Source organism: Bos mutus, chromosome 4 (genome assembly GCF_027580195.1).
Source record: "Bos mutus isolate GX-2022 chromosome 4, NWIPB_WYAK_1.1, whole genome shotgun sequence".
NCBI lineage: Eukaryota > Metazoa > Chordata > Mammalia > Artiodactyla > Bovidae > Bos > Bos mutus.
Genome location: NC_091620.1, coordinates 49417394 through 49441521, shown reverse-complemented (window position 1 = coordinate 49441521; position 24128 = coordinate 49417394). Strand labels below are relative to the sequence as shown.

At 43.4% G+C, this 24128-nt stretch overlaps 1 protein-coding gene across 4 annotated transcripts in view; it reads right to left on the bottom strand.

The window, feature by feature from the left end:
• The window catches only part of SNX10 (sorting nexin 10), a 67198-nt gene extending 52951 nt beyond the window's left edge, over positions 1–14247 (bottom strand). Inside the window, exon 1 of one of the 4 annotated variants that reach the window (XM_070369452.1) lies at positions 13860–14247. The gene's annotated coding sequence lies outside the window, so the exon portion shown is untranslated. Of the gene's footprint in view, positions 1–7679; positions 7832–13859 lie in introns of those variants that run through there. The other 3 variants (XM_005903689.2, XM_070369451.1, XM_070369453.1) reach the window with 3 other exon arrangements.
• Between the last annotated feature and the right edge of the window lie 9881 nt (positions 14248–24128).

Here is a 24128-nt window from a genome sequence, read left to right as displayed (position 1 = left end):
TCCATGGACTGTATAGTCTATGGGGGTCTCAAAGAGTCGGACACAACTGAGCAGCTGAACAACAGCAACATCTCCACTTACTCCTCCTGGTGACTCTAATAAGAAGTCAACAGTGCCCAAAGTCTCTGCTATTTGCTGCAAAGCTGAGCCCCTCTGCCTGGGAAGCAGTCCCACATCCAGGGAGCACACCTGGGCATCAGGCTCACCATCAGCCCTGGCGGAGGAAGAGAACCCTCATAGACCGTCTCCTAGTTGTCAAGTACGAGGCAACCCATTCCAGGCACTTCACACATAGTACACACATGACTCAGGCAGAAACCATGTGCATCGTGTGCTCCCGATGGGGAAACAGCTGAGGGAAAGGAAAAGACAGGGCTCTCAGCTGCCCATTCACCACCACCCAGGACCAAGGAGACCACAGCCCAGGCTGCTGCTTCACAGGGAGCCCTCGGTCCTGGTCAACCAAAGACCGCCATTTCAAATCACAACTCAGCCCTGTCACCGACATTACCTGTGAGTGTACCTGTGAGTCAAAATCACATATGCTTTTATTTCCTGTTTGCTATCTGTCTCCACAAGATAGCCTGTGACTCTTCTGCTCAAGAAGCCATTCTACATACTGCGAGGCCACAGCCCCCAAATGGCCAAGGCCGGAAGGGAGTCGGCTTCTGAAAGACAACAGGGCAGGGCCATCAGCCCCTGGGGACCTGCCAAAGCCACACAGTTGGAGCTTCTGCTCCTCTCTCTGCAGGGACCCAGGAGAGCCACTCTAGGCACCAGAGTGTTCTCTCTCCAGACACTGAGTCCTGGGATTTAGTACCAGGTACCAGGGCTTCCCCAGTGGCTCAGTGGTAAAGAATCTGTATGTAGTGCACAAGATGTGAATTCAATCCCTGGTTCAGGAAGATGCCCTGGAGAAGGGAATGGCTACCCACTCCAGTATTCTTGCCTGGGAAATCCCACAGACAGGCTCCAGTCCATGGGGCTGCAAGAGTTGACCATGACTGAGTGCCTAACCACCACCACCAGCCCAGGTACTAGGTAATGCCCCCTGATCCAGATATACCTCCAGGGTTTCCCAGTGGTTAGAGTTGGGGATGAGGTGTGATCATCAAGGTTAGAAGTCAGGCTGCTCAGGGTAAGGAGACAGAGACGACGAGGGAGAGGGGGAAGAAGATTCTGAAGTCAGGGCTCAGAAACGAAGCCTGCCTCCCCTCTTAAAGAAACTTGACCAGCGCCCTAACTGCACCCACTGTCATCCTACCTACTGAAACCCTGAAGCACTAGGTGGCCGCCTCAGCCCAGCTTCCAAGGCCACTGTCTTCCGGCTTCACCTCCTCAACACCTCATTTTCTGCTCCCTCCTCACCAGTGCACCCACCACTGAGGTGAGAGCCCCCTCCTCGTCTCCCCAGCAAGAGGCCTGCTGTCCCCAGATGCTCCCCCACCTCTCTCTGCCTGGCCCCGCCTTACTCTCCCCTCATCAGGACAAAACATCACCTGCAAACAGTCCCACAGCCCTTGGAAAGGCCAGGAACTACTCCAAGCACTTTATACACATCCACTCCTTTCCTCAGCACGAGAGCCCCTTCAGGAGGCATTGTTAGTATCCCCACTTTACAGATTAGAAAACTGAGGCACACAGAGATGATGTGACTGTCTCAAGGCCCCATAGGCAGCAGCCAAGTCCCTGCTCCCAAGGAGGGAGCTGCAGTGCCTTTTACAACACAGCTACAACTGCCACCTCCTCCCCAGGTCTCCCCTGGTCTCTGCAGAGCCCCTGGCAAATCTCCAGACCACCTACATGGGCTGGAGTGAGGACTGGCTAGGTTCTTGTCTTCTCTCCCCTCTTAGACTAAAAAGCCCTGACTAAGGCCTTGGGGTATTTCTACATCATCTTTGTATTAGTTTCCTGTTGCTACTGAAACAAACTGCCATCGACTTAGTGGCTTAAAACCACACAAATTTATGACCTTAGTTTTGTAGGTCAGACGTCCAACACAGATATCTTCAGGTTAAAATCAAGGGCTCAGGCTGTGTTCCTCCTGGAAGCTCTAGGGGAGGATCTGTTTCCTGCCCTTCTCCCAGTTCCCAAGGCTTGGCTCACGGCACCTTCCTCCATCTTCAAAGCCCACAACATATCATCTCTCTGACCCTTCTTCTGCAGTCATTCTCCCTCTGAACACCGCAGGGAAAGGTTCTCTGCTTTTAAGGACCCACGTGACTGTATCAGGCTCACTTGGATGACCCAGGATAATCTCCTCATTGATCAAGGCCCTTAACTTAATTATACCTGCAAACTCCCTTTTGGCATGCAAGGAAAAATGTTCACTGGCTCCAAGGGTTAGAATGTAGACCAATGTGGAAGCTGTTATTCTACCTACCACACTCTTTGTACATAAACCTCGAACACAATGGCCCACACTGAACTTCAGGAGCTGCACCAATCCCCAAAGGCTGGATTATATGGCCCTTCCATGGCCTCCGATTGAGGTGGACATTAGTTCTGTACCTCCCAAATCCACCAAGAATTCTTTGAAGGAGGACCCCCAAACAGAGATAGTGATACTATATGGTGGACACATAAAGATGTCTGATAATCTGGGGAGCAAACACACTGCTAAGGACTTTACTGCATTCAGCTCATCAATCCCTACCTCAATCACTATTTTCTATTTTTTGCTCTGTATTTTACTTTTATCATTTTTTAAAGCTTAACACTTGTTTCAAAATGTAAATAATGCCAAAAGGTCAAGAATAAACATTCTCTTTCTCTCTTTTCTGCCTCTTAGTCATTTTTTGGTATCCTTCCAGGGACATTTTATGCATCTGCAAGCAGGATATATTCCTATTTATTTCCTACCCCCTACTCCCTTTTCTGTAAATGCTAACATCACTTACAGTCCTTCCCATGCCTCACTCTTCACAGCACAGACTACTCCACAGCTGTCCACAGAGCATCCTGGTTCTCTTTTTGGGTACTTATTCCACTGTGCAGCCAGAGCACAATTCAGTTCACCACCCCCCACACTGACGGATACTCTTTAGCTGTTAGAAACGGTGCTCAGCAAGTTTGTGTGACTTTGTCTGAAGGATAAATTTCTCTAAGTGGACTGAATCAAGCAAGGCGATGTGAATGATTAACTCTGACAGGTTCTGGCAGATGCCCTCTGCAGGGGACTAATACACATTCACAAAGTGTGTACGTATGAGTTCTGTTTTCCCACATCCTCCCTAACATGGATGGTTATCAGAATTTTTTACTTTTGCCAACCCCAGGTAGGTGAAGTGTAACATGTTTCAATGCACTTCAATTGGTATTTTTAAAATTATGTGTGAGCTCAAGCATTCTTCATGTGTTTAGGAGTCATTAAATTACTTTATATGGACTTTTTGTTCATATCCTTTGACATTTTCCTACACCGTTCTGTTCTTTTCCTTATTAATTTGTAATTATTTATGTATTAGGGAAATTAACCCGAAACGTATAACATGAAACACATATATTTTTCCATTTTGTAATCTGTCTTTAGTTTTGCTTACAGGGGTTTTGCTATGCTGTTTTTAAGTAATGAATTGTATCAATTTTTTCCTTATGGCTTCTAAGTTTTGCAGCACACTTAGAAAGCCCATTCCTACTGAAAAGTTATAAAAATATTCTCCTTTGGATTATTCTAGAGATCAGTCACCTATGAGCAGTGAAAAGTTCTTTTCTATGGTCATGGATTTACATCCTGGCTATAATGTGTTTCTGACCATACCATATGCAAACAAATTTTAACTTTATAAAGTAACTTTTATTTTCTGATACTCTGCTGTTTATAAAGCACTGTCCCATGACAGTCAGTGAGACAGGCAGTGCAAGACTTATCTGTCTTATTTTATAGAGGACAGCTTCCCAAGCCAACACCTAGAGAGGTTCATCTCCCATCCACGTCCACACAGTACGGTCCAGACTCACACTGAGGACTCCGGAAGCTCTTCTCTCCTCTCCCCTCCACTGCCTCTCTTCACAAAAGGACATTTATACTCATTAAAATCTTAAAGGACATCGCCAAAGGCATTTCTAAATAACTTCAAAAGAAAGTGAATAACTTTTCTATTGAAAAGACAGTACTGGACTTCCCCAGCAGCACAGTGGGTAAGAATCTGTCTGCCAACTCAAGGGATACAGGTTCGACATGCCAAGGAGCAACCAAGCTCATGAGCCACAACTATGGAGCCTGTGCTCTGGACCCCGTGAGCTACAACTACCGAGCCCAGGTGCTGCAAGTACTGAAGCCCACACACCTAAAGCCTGTGTACTGCGACAAAGAGGAGCCCCAGCTCGCCACAACTAGAGAAAGCCCACACAAAACAAAGAGGACCCCGCACAGCCAAAAAATAAAATATATTTCTTAAAAAGGCCTTGAATGCCATGCCAAGGATTAAAAAAAAAAAAAACCACACAGTATTATTTAAATAGGCCACACAGTGATCCAATTCAACAGTGACTCATCTTCAAATGCCTGTGCCAGTGTTCTCAACAACAGGCAGGATTCCGTGTTCCTACAGTGTGCCTATATAACCCTGCAACATTTAATGAAAATTAAGAGATGCAAATGTCCCCAGATCCCAAGGCTTCTGAGTGGATCATCAAGAGTAGCGCTTCTCATTTTGTGGTGAGTTATATTTAAGCTATGGAGGGCTCTTTTCAAATGACTTATATCCCAGCCTTCTCATCACCCACCCCCCAAGGGAGTCCCCCCAGGAGCATATCACTTGTCCCCTCAAGTGTACAGATGGTGGAAAACCACTGACCAGAGCCCAGAGTCTGTATCTGCACAATTCCTGTATACCGCACGGCCTTGGTTCTCCCACCTGCCTGGACTCTTCTGCCATAGTGTCCAGTTGCCCTAATCAGGTCAGTTCTGAAATTCCCCCCTCAGGTCCTTTGTGCCTTTTGCTTCCTCTGACATCCCCAGCACCCCCTTCCCTCCCCAACCCACCAAGAGGGCTCCTTCCCACACTGCAGGTATTGGTTTAAATGCCACCTCTTCAGGAGCCTTTCCTGACCACCCACTAAAGCAAATTCCCCCCAGTAACACTCCATCCTTTTATTTTCTCCTTCGAATGTCTCAGTCTGTATGATTTGTATCTATTAATTTACTTCCTTGTTTATTGTCTGTCCTCTCAAAAATCCCACGAGGGCAAGGACCTTGTTCATGTCATTCACACTTTATAACCCTAGAACGGAGCAACGTTCCTGGCATATAATAAGTGCCCATTAAAAAATGGGTCAGTTACACTTGATTGAATTAGTCCTAGCTAATTCTCTCCATTTTTGCATCACCATCAAGTTTTTAAGTAGCCCCAACCACATGGGCTGGGAGGATGGACATTGGACAACTTGCCCGGCCCCTCCTGTTGGCCATCTCTGCTCATGGTTACTCAATCATTTTGCGAAAAGAGAAAGCAATTTAGCCAGCAACAGTCCAGGGTGGCATGTCTTGAAGACCACGCGCCTTCCTCTATTGTTTTCTCTTTTTTCCTTCTGGTCTAATTCCACTGGACTGTGGAGGATGAGACTGGAGAATGATGTTAAAGTCATAACATTCATCATCAAAAACAGCAACTCAACTAAAAATTACAGAATGTTAATGATGGGGCCAGACACTGTGTGAAGAGTGCAACATGAATCATCTCATCTAACCCTCAAGAGAGCCCCTCAGGCAAGTCTCACTACCTCAGTTTTACAAATGAGGAAAAAGTATGCAAGGTCATAGAGCTACTAAGTGATGCAACCAGGACCCAAACCCAGCTAGCCAGACCCAGGCAAGCCCTCATCCTCCCCACACATCTAACACAGCATCCAAGTCACATGCTTAGAAATAAATGCTAAAAAGAGAGCAATGAGAGGAGAATACTAACCAATAAACAGAATTATTTAAGTCTCAAATGTTTCAGGGATGTGGAGATTGGAGGCAGAGTTCTGTCTGTACATGAACTGGGAAAGTTCACAGCCATACTTCCAGAAATGATTTTTTCATTCTCAGAAAGGAGGTAATATTGAGACAAATGTAGTGTCTTCCTCTGAAAGACCTCTTTCAGGGTCATTAGCTATAAAGGAGGACCCCTAAGAATAACTAGAGGGCAACAACAATCCAATTCAATGAGCAATTACTGAGAGCCCATTATGTGAGTTCTAAGTTTGGTCCTGACAAGGGCTATTTTTAATGGTTAAGGCACACGCCCTGAGTTCCAAGATGTAAAGATCTCCAGATACAGACATGAAACAGCCTACTTGTAATGCAAACTTCACTCTATGTGCCAGAAGAAATAGCACTGGTAACAGGGTTACAGGAAGGAGGAGAGTGCAAAGGGAGAAGCCTCATGAAGGAAAGTAGGACCTGACGAGGCCTTGATGCTTGCATCAGGCAGGGAAAACAGGACCAGCCTGGGCTGATTAAGAAGTAGCACCACTGGGGAATTCCCTGGTGGTCCAGTAGTTAGGACTCCATGCTTCCACTGCAGGGAGCACAGGTTCAATCCCTGGTCGGGGAACTACAATCCTGCCAACTGTGATGTGTGGCCAAAAAAAAATAGAAGGAACAGCATCACTTTCAGTAGACCTAAGTGTTCAGCCCCCCAGCAGTGGAGGGCCTGCGTTGACAGAATGTCATGAGGAGGTAAGCTGGGAAGAGCTCTAATGGGCATCCTAGGATGGGGAAGTCTTGAATGATGAGAGGAGGAATGCTGACTTCTCCCAGAAGGCAGGGATGTAGTACTCAGAAGCCTGCCATGATGGTGATGATTCATCTGGGGATGGGGTGGAGGATGGACTGATAGGCTGTGAGCTTCATCAGAGAGCTGCTGGAATGCATCAACCAACAGAAGAGATCATGGACTCAAGGTGGGCGGGAGATGGCCAAACACATTTGAAAATAACAAGAAGCAGAACCCTGAGGATTTGGTGGGGAGGGGTGAAATCATTTTTTGTGATACAATGGTGTCTTGGTGTTTTGTGTGATACATTTTGTGTCTACAATGGTGGACACATCATATATTTGTCAAAACCTGGAGTGTACAACACTAGGAATTAAGTGAACCTCAATGGAAAGTACAGACTTTGGGTGACAGTGTGTCAATACAGGTTCATTGACTATAATGACATACATACCACTCTGATGCCAAGGCTGATAACAGGAGAGGGGAGGCAGGTTATACATAGGATCTCTCTGTACTTTCCATCAGTTTTGCTGTGAACCTAAAACTGCTCTTAAAAATCAAATCTATTAGGACTTCCCTGGCAGTTCAGTAGTTAGGACTCCATGCTTCCACTTTAGGGGGTCCCAGTTCAATTCCCAGTCAGGGAAATAACACTCTACAAGCTGCACAGCCCCGCCCCCCCCAACCCCCGCAAAAAACATCAGGTTTATTAAAAAAGATGTATGGGGACTTCCCTGGTGGCCCAGTGGCTAAGACTCTGAGCTCCCAAAGCAGGGGGCCCAGATTCGATCCATAGTCAGGGAACTAGATTCCATATGCCGAACTAAAGATTCTGCATGCTGCAACAAAGACACAGCACAGTGAAATAATTTTTTTTTTTTTAAAAGACATATATAAAAAAAAAAAAAGATGTATATAACAAGAATAACTTGGAGACAGCATGATGGAAGAAGGGCGTCAAGAGTGACTCACCAGCAGCAGACTGGAAGAAGACTGGGGTCACAGGCAGAATGGGGAAGCTGGAAAGGAGGTCTGTTTTTAGAGGTGAGAGAGAACAAAGATGAGTTCAGCTGGGAACAAGCCAGGATGATGGTGGACATCCACACAGAACAGCCTTCAGGCACCTGAAGAACAGTTTGGGGCTCAGATAAGAAAAGGGCAGAGGTATGCAAACTGGAAACAAAAGTAAGCACTACATGTTCCTCTTTTAAAGTGATAAATTGTCTTTCAAAAAGGAAAATCATTGCAACACACCGGAAATAGCCTTCCCACTCTGTCGAAAGAACTCTTGCTGGGGAGGCAAGTTTATTTACAAAGGAAAACAGCAGCACCAGGGGTTGCGATATACTAGTCACTTTCAACTCTGCCCAAAGTGACATCAGTCCAGATAGGAAGAACTGGCAAGTTATCTGAGGGACAGCAAGAGGGAGATTTCACTTTTAAGCAAACAGTTTCCCCTAACAAGGTTTTCCAGGTGGCACCAGTGGTAAAGAACCCACCTGCCAATGCAGATAGACCTAAGAGACCTGGGTTTGATCCCTGGGTTGGGAAGACCCCTTGGAGAAGGAAATGGCAACCCACTCCAGTATTCTTGCCTGGGAAATCCCATGGACAGAGGAGCCTGGTGGGCTGCAGTCCATATCGTCACACAAAGTATTGGACATGACTGAAGCAACTTAGCACGCATGACTGCCTAACAAGAGTAGGAAGGACAACGTGAATGCCAAACAGCCTGACTCCCAATCCTTATTCTGCCCCTTGCCCAGGGAGATTGTTTCACATCTCTGTGCCTCAGTTTCATCATCTGCAAAATGGGGATAATGGCCTGTTTCATGGATCAGCTGTAAAGATCACATGAGTACATGTGGAGCTCAGCTACTGTCACTGATCATTACTTTCTAGAGTTTTCCAAGACTCCTAAGGGAGAAAATGCTGAGGTCTCTTCCTGATTATCACAAAGCAACTGTGCCTTTTTAAAAATATCCCCTTCAAGTATCTGATTTGTCAGATGGGACAGGAATATTTACAGAAGCAGAACATTTTAAGTCTATATGCTCTGAAACAGCCCACACAAGAAGTGCACACCTTGGCCTTTCCCTGTGGCACAAACTTACCCACAGTTTCTTGGCATTGGCCTTGACCCAAGAAGAACGAGATAACACATAAAGTTATTATGTGTTAATAACTGTTAATAGTGGGTAAAATGCCAAACACAATATTCCTTACACTAGCTGCCCAAAGCACTGACTGCAATCCAAAGAATCTGACTCATATCTGTCCACAGATCCAGTCTGGCAAAGGTCTCACCTCAAACAGAGGTCACATTTTTTTCAAGGTTTCCCAACCATCAGGGAAAAGTGCTAGTTACAAAAAGCCAGCATCAGGTCTGCACTCCCCCATAAAAGGTGAAGCTGATCTCCCAGCGTAGGAATTTTCAGGTGTACCTGGGCAGAAGCAGTCCCAATTCTCAGGGTCTGATCACCCAGAGAGAGCTGACAAAAAGGCTCCACATCCCCTGCTTTGAGACACTAGAATCTAGAATCTAGGGCTGTGGGAACACCTGCCTCCTCCTCAGTGGTCCCAAATGCCACTCTCCAATAAACAGGGCTGATGTGTCAGTGAGGCAGGGGAGGATAACGATCAGTAATAGAAACCTCCTCCCTGTGTCTTGTGTTCATAATTTCTAAGGAGTTGTGGTTCCCTACATATAATGCCCCTTGTTCTGTTCTGCACTTTGAACTGTTAGGGTCTGTAAGTCTGAGATGAACTGGAGAGCATCCATAGTCATAAAGATAAAGAGAAAAGACCCTGCAGCTCATGGGTAAGGGAGGAGGGTGAGGGGCAGGGCTGAGAGACCAAGAGAAGGACCCGGGAGATGATGGAAGATCAGGAGGCCCACAAGGTAACTGCTCAACTCATCTAGTAAACTCTTCTGAATCAGCAGAGCATGTGGTGGGGTAGATTTCTCAATCAGTGAAAGACTTCCCCATCGGTATGGAGAAATGGTCTTGGACTTCTCTGGTGGTCCAGTGGATAAGACTCTGAGCTCCCAAAGCAGGAGCCCTGGGTTCGATCCCTGGTCAGGGGACTAGAGCCCACATGCCACAACTAAGAGTTCCCAATGAACAACTAATGATTCCCATGTGTCACGATTAGAAGATCCAATGTGCTGCAATGAAAACCCAGTGCAAACAAATTTTTTTTTAAATCTCACATATGTGTATATATATTTTAATATCTATAATTTTGGTTTTGACATTCAATCTTTAGTCTAAGTGGCATTTACTTTTGTGAATGGTGTGAAGCTTGGATCTCATTTTTTTCCTAACTGGATCTCATTTTTTCCTAATTGGACCGATAACAGTCCCGATAAACTTTACTACTGTAAATTTAATCACATGATGAATTTCTATCTTGACAAGGGAACTAGGTCTGGACTTGCTATTTCTGGTCTGAAGTAACGTATTTTGACGTCCAGTTGAGCGATACATTTCAAAATATATTGCCTATTAGTATAATGCATTGATATTTTCCCAGGAAAACGTCTATCAATTTGTAAAAATTAAGTGACTTTAAAGTGCTGGCCTAAACTAACAGCAGGTTCATGACCTATTAGTCTTATTTAGTCACTGGAGCATCAGGCTTTGGCCTGACTTCCCAGTGATTCACACCCTACATGGAAATCTCAGACTTCGTGGAATTTCACTTGAATTTACAAATCCCTTAGCAATAACTTTCCAACACTACAATTCGACCAATAGGCCTGAACAGCATCCTTGTGCCTTAACCAATATATGTTCTGACTCCTTCCTTGCTTTCTCTCAAAACAAGTTTTATCCTCCTGGCTCTTATCACACAGTGTTGTAGATTCCCATCTTAAATCACTGCAGAGTGGTTCAGCTAACAAGATGACATGCCAAAAGATGATGTATTTTAATAGTGCTTCCAAGAAATTTTGTTGGCCTCTCCCACACTGGGGAAGAGGGTGGGAAAGCTGGGAGTCTTTGGCTTTTTGTAATTCATTCACCTGGCACCACTCATTCCAAAGGGAAATATTGGGGTGTGATGGAAAGAGTATGAGACTGGAAGTTAGGAAACCTGAGTTTTATAGTCCCGTTTCTATTTCTAAGTAGCTTCATAGCTCAGATTAAGCTATTTGTAAAATTAGATTATAGGAACAGAATAGTCATCACCAAATTTTCTTTCTACCATGAATGACCCTTTAAGAATCTAAAGGAAGGACCTCCCTGGTGGCCCGGTGGTTAAGACTCTGCACTTCCACTGTAGGGGGCACAGGTTAGATCCCCGGTCAGGGAACTAGGATCCCGAATCCCATGCAGACAAAAAGAGAATAAATAAATGAAAAAGTATTTTCAAAAAAGAGAATCTAAAGTAAGCTGTGGATTCTCACCTCTAGAATAATATACTCTTGTACAAGAGTATGAAATCATATGTTTTCAGGGAGTTCACAGACTCCCTAAAGCCTATCTCTGTATTCCCAGGGTCAAGATCACTGAGACCTACCACAAACTTCTAAAAAATAACACAGAAGACAACAGAAATGTATGTAGAATCACAAAACCTTAAGCAAAGTTGAATCATTTCCAGAACTAAAAGCATCTTCTTCTCCTCAGAGACTGAGAAAGGGAAGAGGTTTCTTAGGGTAAAATAAATGGAAATGCCAATTAAGGGCTGCCCTTGATTGAGGTCTGGCTAAGCCCTTTACCTACATTCACAGAGGAGTGCCTGAGGGACAGTACCCATTCCAGAGCCAGGCTGCCTCGTTCAAATCTCGGCTCCATCATTTATTAATTGACTTAGGTTTTGTGCCTGTTTCTTCTTCTGTTATTGAAAAGGGGAGAAGGGAAGGGAAAAAAAAAAAAACTAGGGCAGAATAAAAACAATACATATCTCAAGGACTGTTAATATACATATGGTACTTGAAATCAAGCCTTGCAGACACTAAGCCCTAAATAACAATTCCACGTTATAGAAATCCGGGACACATTTGCTGGGAGGTTAAGCTCTTGAGCTGAAGAGTTTAGGGAAGCCATAGATATCTTGATAACTCATTTTCCGTCAGATGTAAACAGAATCTGCTTCAGAGGTTTGTTTTAAGGATTAATGAGCCTGCCATGTTAAAAACTCTTTTCACAATCCCTAGCACATCATCAGTGCTCAGTAAATGTCAGCTATTGTTATGAACAATTCTGGGAGGCAAGGATTATCAGTACCTTTTTTAGTTCTGAAGAAAGGATAAATCAGAAAGTTAAGTGTTCTGCTAACAGTACCTCAGTTAGTAAATGATTATCCCCAGATTTCAACTCCAATGAATCTGAAACCAGAAGTTGTAACCACTATTACACACAACCCCTTAATTAGAACAGGGCTTAGAGAACAGAAAAGCTGATTCATACCTACTAATTTTAAGTGAGAGAGAGAGAGAGAGAAAAAAAAAGACTGTTGGTGATAAGAGTCTTTTATCCAAAATGCAGGGTATTTATTCTCCAGGGAGGTCAGTCATGACTGGCCAAAAGCCCTCATTTGCTACTCTTAGAAATGGAAGACTGAAAAGGCTGGACCATGGTCTCATCGATTTCAAACCCCTGGCAAGTGGTTGTTAAACCACAGCCGTCACATCAAAAGAGGAAAAAGAAGCCATTTCCTATAATAGCTGAACAAACAAACAGAGTTCTCTAAAAAGCAAGTAGAGACCCTAAGGCTGAGAAAAGTAATATTAAGAGTGCTCCAAAATCACATAGAAATGCCATAGTAGAACACAACATTAGTCTTTAAACATCAAAGTTTTATGCGGGAAGTAATGAAGGTGTTTATGTCTGTTTCCAATACCAAGCTCCAGGAGGCCTTCCCTGGAGGAAGTAAAATAAGAGGAAGTTCCTACCACAGCCCACTGTTGCAGGAGGAGAAGCAGACAGTCAGTCAGTCAAGAGACCCCTGGTGAAGGGCAGTGTCACCTGAGAGCCACACCCCACTCCTCCAACACCAGTTTCCTCCCTAGTGAAATAGTCACCTCAGAAATGAGAATGAAATAGACCAGCAGGAGAAACAGGGTGGTCCACTGAAATACAGGTCAGTGCTAATCACCTTTCTTCACATCTTCTATATATTTACTTCTGGGTATATGGTATTTTTTGTCTTTTTTCAAAACAGTCCCATTAGTCAATCTTAAATCTACCATGCCTTTAAAAAGGGGGGTACGGTGCTTAGCACTAGGCATCACTGACCATTGGAAGGGATGGTAGAAACAGCGGAAGCATCTCATTCAACTGCATCCTTGGAGTTTGGTCCATTAGACGGAGTAGCCAGTTCCCCGCTGTGGCTGCACTCATCCCTGCCACCCAGCCCACTCCCAGGGGCGAAGAGGGACTTTATGCATTCCCAGCTTACCCCCACCCCTACGCCCCTAGAGGTGTGGAGAAGGCTGCGGACTGAGGGAGTCAGAAGCCCATCACAATCTAGGCCTGTTTCTGCTCTCACTGGCTGGATGACTCTGCTCCCTGGGGCCTTAGTTTCCCAGCCTTAAAATGAGAGGTTTGAAGGAGATCACATGAAAGCCTCCTGCCTGCTCTAAATTTCTAAACCCATTATTCTGATACATAAACGTGTCCTGCAGAAATAGAAGCCCTTACTGGCAAGCAGGACTTGTGGTTCTACGTCCCCCTGACCATTCCCCTCAATCCCCCGCGGACCATCTTACCGAAGTATGATACATCAGAACTGAAAAACAGGCTGTTGCTTTCCCGTGGTACCAGACCTAGTAATCAGTCAAACGTGGATTTTCTCTCGGGCCTTTTCCCTCAATCCCACAATCCTAAGAAAACCCCCTGCCTACCCCTCCCAATTTCTAAACTCAAAGCTACCCTTTCGTGGATTAAAAATACCCACCCAAACCCGGCCTGGTGTAAGGTGTCTCAGCACATTTCCCGCGCCCCGCCCCCCCTCCGCCGGAGTCCGGGATTCCACCTCTGCCCCACCTTCTCCCTGGGGTGTCTTTTTAGCCGGATCGATCCGATCCGTGCCCTCCCCTGGCAAACCAGCCGACCGATTCCTCTTCCCCGGCAGGAATGGAGGCAACGCCCGGCTCCAACCCCAGGAGACCCAAGCATCTTCCCAGCCCGCAGGGAGAGGCACCTGGGCGCAGAGGAAAGGGCCCCAAGCCTCCGGCGAAGGAAAGGGCGGCCGGCTAGTCCCTGGTAGCGGTCCTCACCCGGCGGCGCGAGGGAGGCCTTCCCGGCAGATCGCCTGTCACTTACGGGCGGCACCTCCAGGCAGAGCCGGGCAGAGCAGGGCCAGCGGGCCAGCGGGTGGCGGAGTTTGCTGACTCAAAGGCGCGGCGGCGGTGGCGAGCGCCGAGGAGCGCACACGAGCGCAGCCCCGCGCTCCCCGTGCACGTAGCGGCCCCGCGCCCGCGCTCCGCGCTCCGCGCTCCGCGCCCGCTATCGTGGCCACCGCACCGCCCAACCCAGGTACGGCCCTGCGGGGGCCTGCCCCGCCCCTGCTGCGGACCTGGAAGCTGCCCTCGGCCCCCGGGGCTGGGGAGAGCTGTGCGGCCGCTGGGGGGCGCCACTTAAAAGCCACCAGGAGCTTGCTAACCCCGTCCCGCCCCCTTAGTTACTTACGGAGAGGATGGTTGAATGGGAAGAGTGATGGATAGATAATGGTACAGGGTCAATGGTAGAACCTAGGTGGTGGGCATATGGGTGTTTACTGAAAAATTCTTTCAACTTTTCTGTATGTTTGAATTTTTTCACAAGCCATCCTGGGGGGAAAGAAATGAGGTCTGTCAAGGTGGCTGAATCAGTAAACCGTTTTCCAAGTGGCATCTTGGGTTGCATCTGACCCACTTGTTCACGTGGAAAGCCGCAATAATCACTTAGACCGCTAATGGGTGACTCCATGACAGAATAATAAAGGCAGTGTTTTAAAAAATCCACTGAGTAAATGCTAAAGATTTTACTGGTTTTATTCAATGATTCATGATTAGTCAGCATCCAATTCAGCAGATAGGAAGAAGCGCTAAGGAGCTGTACAAAATAAAAGGCTCTTACAGACATAAGGCGGGGAGACAAGGAAATTATCCTAGCAAAAATCGGATTGGTCATGGCAAGATCTCTTTTTTCTAGGAGAAGACAGGGGTCTATCAGGGAGATAGTCACACTGCTGACAGGTTGATATTAAGTTCCCATTTTGTGATGTCTCAGCAGATGGCCATAATGGTAAAGAACCCACCTGCCAATCCAGAAGACATAAAAGAGCAGGTTAGATCCCTGGGTTGGAAAGGTCCCCTGGAGGAGGGCCTGGCAACCCACTCCAGTATTCTTGCCTGGAGAATCCCATGAGCAGAGGAGCCTGGCAGGCTACAGTCCATTGGGTCCCAAAGAGTCAGACGTGACTGAAGCAAATTAGTACACAGTGTAAGTGCTCACCGTAAGTGACTCCTTTCTGGGCCTATTCTCTCTCTTTAATAGGAGTCTAACATTTCATAATTTAAACACGAATTTTCCCACTAGACACAGCCAACTCCATTGATCATTCAGGCCATTCCAGGCTTACCTGAAAATATCCAAGTCTATATTCCACATTCAAATTGGCTTAACTTAAGAAAACTTCTAAATCTACAATGTTGTGTCTTAACATCTGGGATCCTAATAATTCATTGCTGAATCTTGGATCACTTGTATTTAATTTCCTAAAATTGCAACCCAGCTATAACACACAAGTAAATGTAAATATGATCTCTTCTGAGAATCAAGTTAAATTGTCTTTTTCAAATTCTTTTCCCTATGCTGCACAAAGCATTGACTAGAAAACAAAATGCAGTATGTGTCTAAGATCCTAAGAGATTCTGCAAAATTAAAATCTTTCTAAGTATATTATCAACAAGAGCACGATTTTACAATGTGGGCAGAGCATTAAAAAATAAAATAAAAAACCTTTGGAGAGTATATAGAAGTCATTTAGATATCTGACTTCCACAGAAAGGAAGAATATGAAGAAAATTCAGAATAGAATAAAGCAATAATGGATTTTAATCCACTCTATCAGGGTAGCTACTAGGTGGTGTTTCTAGTTTAAGAATTGTAATGTACAACCTAAATCCAGGGGACTGAGCTAAGTGACCACCACATTTTTAGACTGTGACTTTTTGTTATACTATCAGGTAAAAGACTGGACTCTCTGGTTCTTAAGAAATCCTAGGATGCTAATAAAATCACCAAAAAATTGCTATTAAGAAGAAATCCTCTTGCCAGTCCAAATACTACCTCAACTCTGGCTTCTAGGGTCAAGTTAACTGATTCAAACCCCAACTTTATCACCTCTCACTATGTGATACTGGGATAATGACACTCTCTGGGCCTCGTTTTACCATCTGAAAAAAAAGAGAGATGATAATAATAGCACCAGCCTCATAGGGTTGTTGTGGGGGTTAAGTGAAACATTTCAGGTAAAGCTCCTGAACTATGCTAGAACATTGTAAGTGCTCAATAAATTTTTATTATTATAACTGTTATTACAACATGATTCTTTTCTCTAATTTCTTTCATCTCCAAATACCCTTAGTTAGACATATTAAGGAAAGCCAACTGTATTCCCTACCTCTAACTCAAGAATCAATAAGAACATAGAGTCCATCTGTCTCCTGGGAAAATTGCAAAATGCACAGACAGTAAAAATAGAATTTGCCTGGACTTGATCTTCAGCAGTTATAATTAACTGATACAATACAGTTATTCTATACTATCCAAAATTTACATGAATTGTCCTGCCTTCTTGAGAAACACTGTCATGGTACATATTCATTCTGCAAAAAGATGGTCTTATCATTCATCAAACAACTAATAATGAGATGTGAGCAAAAAAATTTAAACAAATAATTTGGATTTTGATTTCTCATTTTACATCATCTTTTTGCAATAATATGAAGACATACGGATTGATGTGAATAAAAATAATTTCTCTTGACTATTTTGATGGGAAATTAATCAGTCAATCTAAGAAAGAAATGGAAAATTTTATTAGTGCCAAATTAAGGATTATAACCTGGGAACAGCCTCTCAGGAAACTCAGAGAACTGTTCCACCCATTAGAGGTCAATGCATAGTTACATAGGTTTTTGAGATAGAGGCTGCTGCTGCTAAGTTGCTTCAGTCGTGTCCGACTCTGTGTGACTCCATAGACAGCAGCCCACCAGGCTCCCCCGTCCCTGGGATTCTCCAGGCAAGAACACTGGAGTGGGTTGCCATTTCCTTCTCCATGAGATAGAGGGCTGTACCTTAAATGACCTATTAATAGTTTGCACAATCTGGATCTGCAAGTACCAAGTAGTAGGTCATCATGGTGCCTTACAAGATTAAGAAGGAATGTTATCTTTAAGGAGTTGTCTTCTTGGTGCTAGGAGAATGTTGTTGTTTATGACTGAGTAGGCATTTTTGCTGCTGGGGAGGTCTGGTCAATGTATAACACAAATACACAACGCACAGTAGAGTGGGAAAAGAAGGCCAAAGCCCAGAGGAATTTTTTTATGTTTAAATTTTCCTTAACTTGCCTTAGAATATGAGCTTTTATTTCATCATGATCAATCTAATGTGTTTTTTCAAAATACCTCTTTTATGCATCTGTCCCCCAAAAAAAAGCTAGAAAAAAGTTTTGAGACTGCTTACTTACTTGTAAGGTAAAGAGCTTTAGACTTCATCTACTCACTCCTCCATCTTCCTTATGTGTTTATTGACTACTGTTCTGTCAGTTAACACCCCAAACCTATTAACTTTGGCATTACCTTTGACCAACTCCCATCCCCTGATTCACTCAGGTCCAAGTGCTATATATTTCTTCTGAGTTAGATCTTGGTGTTACCCTCTACTTTCCATTCTCGTGTCTAAACTCTCAGCTCAAAATCATACAATAGCCTCTTTATGAAACTAAGCAGGACCCTGTGGGACTCTTTCCTGTAGCCCCTGTTTTTCTTGTTTGCAAGGAATAGACTCCAGCCTCCAACACCTTCCCTGAGTTCCAAAGGGTAGATTGGAACAGTTGCTAATCAGGGAAGAGAGGCTATGCAGAGACACAAAAAAAGATGACCTGAGGCCAGATTGAAGGAGGGCAGGCCCTGCAAACACCATGATCCTTCTTTGCAACTCCACCCTTGAACCTTTGCTATAAAACTCCTCACCAAATCCTCCCAGTTTGGGACACACGGGTTTTTGAGGCACAAACCATTTGTGTTCCCATTTGCCTGGCAAATCAATAAAGCTATTCTTTTCTACTTCACCCAAAGCTCTGTCTCTGAGATTCGATTTGGCACTGGTGCAGAGGCTGAGTTTTTGGCATCATTTACAATGGTCTGATTAAGTAGTTTTCAAATATTTTTAGCAACAGGATATTTTCTTCACAAGAACCTCATTTATAAACTAGTGAAACCAGTATTTCATTACTATACATTTATTAGAAGAATTCAATTTTATAACATTCAGTTCAGTTCAGTCACTCAGTCATGTCCGACTCTTTGCGACCCCATGAATCGCAGCACGCCAGGCCTCCCTGTCCATCACCAACTCCCGGAGTTCACTCAGACTCATGTCCATCGAGTCAGTGATGCCATCCAGCCATCTCATCCTCTGTCGTCCCCTTCTCCTCCTGCCCCCAATCCCTCCCAGCATCAGTCTTTTCCAATGAGTCAACTCTTCCCATGAGGTGGCCAAAGTACTGGAGTTTCAGCTTTAGCATCAGTCCTTCCAAAGAACACCCAGGACTGATTTCCTTTAGAATGGACTGGTTGGATCTCCTTGCAGTCAAGGGGCTCTCAAGAGTCTTCTCCAACACCACAGTTCAAAAGCATCAATTCTTTGGTGCTCAGCCTTCTTCACAGTCCAACTCTCACATCCATACATGACCACAGGAAAAACCATAGCCTTGACTAGATGGACCTTTGTTGGCAAAGTAATGTCTTTGCTTTTGAACATGCTATCTAGGTTGGTCATAACTTTCCTTCCAAGGAGTAAGCGTCTTTTAATTTCATGGCTGCAGTCACCATCTGCAGTGATTTTGGAGCCAAAAAAATAAAGTCTGACACTGTTTCCCCATCTATTTGCCATGAAGTGATGGGACCAGATGCCATGGTCTTAGTTTTCTGAATGTTGAGCTTTAAGCCAACTGTTTCACTCCCCTCATTCACTTTCATCAACAGGCTTTTTAGTTCCTCTTCACTTTCTGTCATAAGGGTGGTGTCATCTGCGTATCTGAGGTTATTGGTATTTCTCCCGGCAATCTTGACTCCAGCTTGTGCTTCTTCCAGCCCAGCGTTTCTCATGATGTACTCTGCATAGAAGTTAAATAAGCAGGGTGACAATATACAGCCTTGACGTACTCCTTTTCTTATTTGGAACCAGTTTGTTGTTCCATGTCCAGTTCTAACTGTTGCTTCCTGACCTGCATATAGGATTCTCAAGAGACAGGTCAGGTGGTCTGGTATTCCTATCTCTTTCAGAATTTTCCACAGTTTATTGTGATCCAAAATCAAAAGTTTGTGAATGATTCTTGGAGTCTCCTATCAGGGTCAACATCCAATTTATTTCTCTATTCGATTGCTCAATACTGAGAAAATTCTACTCTATGCTGAGAAGTATTTGTAAATAATAAGAGCTTGGAGAGGAGTCTTGAGAGTCCCTTGGACTGCCAGGAGATAAAACCAGTCAATCCTGAAGGAAATCAACCCTGAATATTCACTGGAAAGACTGATGCTGCAGCTGAGGCTCCAATACTTTGGCCACCTGATGCAAAGAGCTGACTCATTGGAAAAGACCCTGATGCTGGGAAAGATTGAGGGCAGGAGGAGAAGGGGACGACAGAGGAAAAGATAGTTGGGTGGCATCACCAACTCAATGGGCATGAGTCTGAGCAAGCTCCAGGAAATGGTGATTGACAAGGAAGCCTGGTATGCTGCAATCCATGGGGTCACAAAGAGTCAGACACCTGAGCGACTGAACAACAATGAGTGGTTGCCCTATGGTTATAGTTTATACCAGAATAACTGGTCCTGCTACTCATTCATCACTTGCAAGTGAGCTGTTTCACCACCAGACTTCCTCTTACGGGAATGCACAGTCTTGGGGCAACTGTCAATCAAGGGTGGTAGGGGAGGCAGGATCTGAGACCCAAGTGAGCCAATCAGACTCTTCTGGAAATTTGAATTATGAGGGAAATAGCATCAGATCAGGAAATTAATTCAAGTTCCCAGTGCTGTGAGCCTGGGTTCAATCCCCAGTTGGGGAACTAGATACCCCATGCCATAACTGAGAATTTGCATGCCACAATTAAAGATCCCACAGCTAAGACCCAACGCAGCCAAATAAATACATAAAAGCATTGGTTTTAATGCCAGATTTTACTTCACTATTACAGACTAAAAATAACAAATTTGTTGGTTAAAACTGACCAAAAACAAAGTGTAGCATTACTGAGCATATCCTGAACATAAATCCAGGCCCAAGTCATGTAACTTCTAGGCCTTTGATACAAATTGCAGTACAGTATAATTACCACCAACCTCAACCAAAGAGCCAGTGGAGAAGCCCATCATCTTGGATAAAGCAGTTAGAGGTTCCTGCTCTGCATTTATGGTAGCCTTTATTTTACGTCTATGGCACTACTTCTGGATCATGGGTGCGTAACAGCCAATAGCCATGTTGAGATAGTAGAGTGCAGTAGTTAGGGCTCCAGAGTCAAAGGTTCAGTTCTAATTCCAAAACTTTTACTTGGTAGCCAATTGACCTCAGGCAAATCATTTCATCTCTCCCAACCTCAATTTTCCTATCTGTGAAATAGGATCCACCCTACAAGGTTAGAATTAGGAGATAAAGTATATAAATAACTTAGCCCAGTTTTGCAACAGAATTTTTTTAAAACTTCATAAATATTACTTAGTGTGCAGTAAAATTCATATTTTATAGCAAGACAAAAAGACAGTTAAACGTAGAAAATTATCTCTGCCCTTTGGCTTCTTCTCTCTCCCCTTTTGTGCACTGTGTGTCTGCATTATGCATAGACCAATCTGCCCCATTTGGGGACATTCTCCTACATCAACAAGATAACTCCTTAAAAGATAACATTCCTTCCAGATCTTGTTAGGGGCTTAGATCAAGATGTGTAAACCATCCGTAATATGCATCATTTAATGTACAGCCCTTTGTCTCAAAATATGTGTGTAACTGTGCCCTGACATGTATATATATGCTGCTGTGGTACACGGGCTTCTCTAGCTGAGGAGCATGGTCTTCGTTGGCCCGCGGCATGTGACATATAGTTTCCAGACCAAGGATCGAATCCACACCCCTTGCACTGGAAAGCAGATTCTTTACCTCTGGACCACCAGGAAAGTCCCACGTGCCCTGACTTAGGGGAATAGTTCCCCGAGCTTTCTGAGATGTTCTTCCAGGGTGCTAGTCCTCAGATTTGGCTTGAATAAAAATTTCCCACTTCTTTCTTAGATTAACTGTTTAATTTTATATATAAATATAGGTATTGATATATGGTCTAGAAGGGCAGCCTCAAACTTTGAACAGATGCTACTCCTGAGAAGAATGACCCAACACTGCGGCTGGTCCATGTAACATCTTTGTGAGAATTTTTTTTTTTAAAGCTTCTTTTCTTCCAGACAATTTACTGCCATCTGCTGGAAAACTATCATTTTAAAATGTTAAAACTGACTACCCTGTGCCTAGAGATACCTAGCGTTATTCAGGACACAACCTGCACAACTGTGCTCCATGACCCTACAGGCCATGCCCTTTATGGGTAATGATTGAACTTCTTATAATGATACTGAGATCCAGCTACATTCTGAGGTTTATTCAAAGCAAGTTAAGTTGGCCACATGAATAAACATTAGTTTTCAATGTGTTAAAATTTAGCACATAACACATTTCAGTGTACAAAAGTGGCTGGGTGCCAAAGCAATGAGATTTGTGGGTTGTCATTGCCAGCATCACAGACTCAAAGCTTACAAGTGCTGGGAGGGCTTAAGTAGTAGCAAGCTTGGGTATCAGATAAGACACATTTATTACCTCTCAAATCCTTCCTTTTAGATGGCTGCTGCTGCTGCTGCTAAATCGCTTCAGTCAGGTCTGATTCTGTGAGACCCCAGAGATGGCAGCCCGCCAGGCTTCCCCATCCCTGGGATTCTCCAAGCAAGAACACTGGAGTGGGTTGCCATTTCCTTCTCCAATGCATGAACGTGAAAAGTGAAAGTGAAGTCACTCAGTCGTGTCCGACTCCTAGAGATCCCATGGACTGCAGCCTACCAGGCTCCTCCATCCATGGGATTTTCCAAGCAAGAGTACTGGAGTGGGTTGCCATTGCCTTCTCTGGTTTAGATGGCAGGAATGCAATAAATTCTTGCATAACAAAGTATCATTTCTCAGTAGTCCCAGGCATCCATTTTCTTGCTTTTCTTTATGTTTCAAATATCGTTTTGAAGCACCAGGAATTGGTAAGCTACTTGCAGCCATTTGCTCATAACAGCTTAAAATATTTTTGCAATATTGATTTAAATTAAGTATTAAATTAATTAAGTTACATTTCTATCTATGTGGATTTAGACTCACATGGTCGAAATGTGATGCTAATTAGCAGTGAATGTTAGAACTGTGAAGAATATTGTTTGTATGAAAGTATTAAATAATATTCCATTCAGTTCAGTTCAGTCACTCAGTTGTGTCCAACTCTTTGTGACCCCGTGGACTGCAGCATGTCGGGCCTCCTTGTCCATCGCCAACTCCCGGAGTTTACTCAAATTCATGTCCATTGAGTCAATGATGTCATCCAACCATCTCAACCTCTGTCATCCCCTTCTGCTCCCACCTTCAATCTTTCCCAGCATTAGGGTCCGTTAATTCACCCAAAAAAAAATCAAATTTAGAATTGCCAGTTTATTGAAATAAATTAACAAATTTTATGTTTATTAAACAGAGTTTTGGGTTTTTTAAACTTTAATAAGTGATATTGAATGTTTAAGAAGAATTAGCTTTTAAAAAACACTGGAAACATTCAATAAAAATATGTTCAAAATTTGTTCATTTTGACTAAGGCTACATATAACTTTTAATTCTTTGATCATTACTGTCAATAGAGGAAAAATTATGTAAAAAGATTCATTATGATAATAAAATTAGTGATTTAGTTAAAATAAAGTTTTAAAAAATCTTTATGAACAAAGTGAAGTGAAGGAAAAGTCACTCAGTCGTGTCCGACTCTTTGCGCCCTCATGGACTATACAGTCCATGGAATTCTTTAGGCCAGAATACTGGAGTCGGTAGCCTTTCCCTTCTCCAGGGGATCTTCTCAACCCAGGGGTCAAACCCAGGTCTCCCACATTGCAGCCAGATTCTTTACCAGTTGAGCCACAAGGCAGGGAGGGATCTTTATGAACAAAATACAATAATTTATAAATTATAAATGTATTACTTTATTGCTCATACAAACATCACCAACCCAACAGAACATCCAGATATGCTCAATAATTGAATTTAGTTATCTTTGGTATTTCACTAAACGTCAATCACATAAAAACATGACTATGAATATATTTTTCAATTTTGACATTAGGAAGTTTGATCTGTCAAAGTAGAAGAATAGATTATATTTCATTTAACAGTTTGTCAGGTTGATTTATAACTGGTAAATATTTAGACATATGATATGCTTGTCTTCATTTTACTCTTGGCCAAGGACCTATAAACACATTTATGGAGCTATAAATGAATAAAATAAAATTAATATCACACTACATAGACGTATCATTTCAAGATGCATCATAGACCTAAATGTAAAAGGTAAAATTATTAAGTTCTAGTGAATATTCAGAATGCTATTTGTTGAGTTTAAGGCATTAAAAGCATTAATCATCAAGAAAAACTTGATAAGTTGGACAACATTAAAATTAAGAAGTTCTGTTCATCAAAGGATACCATTAAAAGAGTAAAAAAAAATTAACCAGAGTTGGAGAAGATGCTTGCAATATATGAAATCTGACACAGGACTTATATTCAGAGTATACAAACAACTCCTAAAAATCAATTTTTGAATAGTCGGACAACTCAAAAGAAAAATAGGCAAAATCTTGAACTCCCTAAATGATGATATTCAAATGAATGATAAACATATAACAAAGTATTCAGCCTTATTAATTATCAGAGAAATACACATTAAAAATGTCAACTAGAATACAACTAACAATACTAAATTCTGCCAATGATGTGGCGCAACTAGAACTCTCATAATCCACTTGGGAAAATCCTTTGATGTCATCTATGTAAGCTGAACATACACATACGATGTGGCCTAGTAAGTACATTCCTGGATAGATGCCCAACATAAATGCACATACATGTTTCTGAATACATGTAA